This window comes from Triticum dicoccoides, chromosome 2A, assembly GCF_002162155.2.
Source record: "Triticum dicoccoides isolate Atlit2015 ecotype Zavitan chromosome 2A, WEW_v2.0, whole genome shotgun sequence".
In the NCBI taxonomy this organism is placed as follows: domain Eukaryota; kingdom Viridiplantae; phylum Streptophyta; class Magnoliopsida; order Poales; family Poaceae; genus Triticum; species Triticum dicoccoides.
In genome coordinates, this window is record NC_041382.1 from 37,721,939 (window position 1) to 37,724,938 (window position 3,000).

The following is a 3,000-nucleotide window of genomic DNA, read 5'->3' on the forward strand; positions in this document are numbered from 1 at the left end:
ATGCAATTTCAAAAAAAATCCTACGCTCACGCAAGATCTGTCTAGGAGATGCATAGCAACGAGAGGTGGAGAGTGTGTCCACATACCCTCGTAGACCGAAAGCGGAAGCGTTTGATAATGCAGTTGATGTAGTCGAAGTTCTTCTAGATCTGACCGGTCAAGCACCGAACGTACGGCACCTCCGAGTTCTGCACACTTCAGCTCGATGATGTCCCTCGTCCTCTTGATCCAGCAAAGGTGTCGAGGAAGAAGATGAGTTCCGTCAGCACGACGGTGTAGAGACGGTGATGGTGAAGTGATCCGCGTAGGGCTTCGCCTAAGCACTAGGAAGATATAACCGGAGGCGTAAACTATGGAGGGGCGCCGCACACAGCTAACAATTGTTGGTGTGTGATCTAGGCGCCCACTCCCCACGTATATATAGGTGGGAGGGGAGGGGAGCAACCTTGGGGCGCCCCAAGTAGGAGGAATCCTACTTGAGGGCCTAGTCCAATCCCCCCTCCCCTTCCATATTTCCGGAGAGGAAAAAGGGAAGAGGAAGGGGAGAAGGAAAGGGGGGCCGAACCCCTCTTTTTCCTTTCCCCACTCGGCCTCCTTCCTTTGGGGGGGCGTGCCACCCTTGTGGGCTGGTGTGCTCCCCTTCTATGGCCCATGTGGCCCATATCTTTCCCCTGGGGGGTTCCGGTAACCCCCTGGTAGACCGATAAATACCCGATACACTTCGAAACACTTCTGGTGTCTGAATACTATCATCATATATATCAATCTTTACCTATCGACCATTACGAGACTCCCCGTCATGTCCGTGATCTCATCCGAGGCTCTGAAAAAACATTCGATCACCAAATCACATAACTCATATAATACTAAATCATCATCGAACGTTAAGCATGCGGACCCTACGGGTTCGAGAACTAAGTAGACATGACCGAGACACCTCTCCGGTCAATAACCAACAGAGGAACCTAGATGCTCGTATTGGTTCCTACATATTCTACGAAGATCTTTATCGGTCGAACCATAATGACAACATACGTTATTCCCTTTGTCATCGGTATGTTACTTGCCCGAGATTCGATCGTCGGTATCTCCATACCTAGTTCAATCTCATTACCGGCAAGTCCCTTTACTCGTACCATAATACATCATCCCACAACTAACTCATTAGTCACTTTTCTTACAAGGCTTCTTATGATGTGCATTACCGAGAGGGCCCAGAGATACATCTCCGATACTCGGAGTGACAAATCCTAATCTCGATCTATGCCAACCCAACAAACACCTTCGGAGATACCTGTAGAGCATCTTTATAATCATCCAGTTACGTTGTGACGTGTGATAGCACACAAGGTATTCCTCCGGTATCCGGGAGTAGCATAATCTCATAGTCAAAGGAATATGTATTTGACATGAATAAAGTAGTAGCAATAAAACTGAACGATCAATATGCTAAGCTAACAGATGGGTCTTATCCATCATATCATTCTTCTAATGTTGTGATCCTGTTCATCAAATGACAACATATGTCTATGGTTAGGAAACTTTAACCATCTTTGATTAACGAGCTAGTCTAGTAGAGGCTTACTAGGGACACATAGTTTTGTCTATGTATCCACACATGTATCAAGTTTCCAGTTAATATAATTCTAGCATGAATAATAAACATTTATCATGATATAAGGAAATATAAAATACCAACTTTATTATTGCCTCTAGGGCATATTTCCTTCAGTCTCCCACTTGTACTAGAGTCAATAATCTAGATTACATTGTAATGATTCTAACACCCATGGAGTCTTGGTGTTGATCATGTTTTGCTCATGGAAGAGGCTTAGTCAACGGGTTTGCCCCATTCAGATCCGTATGTATTGTGCAAATCTCTATGTCTCCCTCCTTGACTTGATCACGGATGGAGTTGAAGCGTCTCTTGATGTGTTTGGTTCTTTTGTGAAATCAGGATTCCTTCGCCAAGGCAATTGCTCCAGTATTGTCACAAAAGATTTTTATTGGACCCGATGCACTAGGTATTACAACTAGTGAGCCAGGGTGCCCACCACCCAGCAGGGCGCGCCTAGAGGGTTTGACGCGCCCTGGTGTCTTGTGGCCACCTAGCAACCCCCCTGTAACGCCCCAAGACCGTTGTGCCAGGTGTCTTCCAGTTATTCGTTGTTGTTGCCTTGTCATTTGTTTGCGTGTCATGCATTTCTTATCATGTCATCATGTGCATCGCATTTGCATACGTGTTCGTCTCATGCATCCGAGCTTTTTCCCTGTTGTCCGTTTTGCAATCCGACACTCATATGTCCTCCGGCGCCCCCTTTTGCCTCTTTTCGTATGCGGGTGTTGAACGTTCTCGGATTGTACCGAGATTTGCCAAGCGGCCTTGGTACAATCGGTAGACCGCCTGTCAAGTTTCATGCCATTTGGGGTCTGTTTGATACTCCAACGGTTAATCGGGGAACCGTAAAGGCCTCGTGTGTGTTGCAGCCCAACACCCCTCCAAAGTGGCCCAAAAGCCATCTAAACCCCCTCCATCCTCTTGGTCGTTCGATCACGATCGCGTGGCCGAAAACCACTCCTCATTTGGACTCTCCTAGCTCCCTCTACCTATATATATGTGTGCCTCCCCGAAAATTCGCACAGTCTAACCCTAGCATTTTTCCCTCTCCGCCGCCGGACACATCTCCCTCCTCCATCGGACATGTCCGTCGCTGCCTTCATCCAATCCGGAGCCGCCACATGTCCACCCGCGCCCCACTTTGCTGCCGGGCCCGCGGAGCCCATCTCCGGCCCGCTCCGGGCCGCGCCGGGCCCAATCCGCCCGAGCCGCCAGGATCCCTCCGACGCCGTGCCGCCCGCGCCGCCCGCCGGCAGCCGCTTCCCTCCGACGCCGTGCCGCCCGCGCCGGCCACCGCGACCTTCACCGGCCGCCGCCTCTTCGCCGTGCTGCCCGCCGCCCTTGCCCTCGTCCGCCGCCGCCGCATCGCCACGAGCCATCGC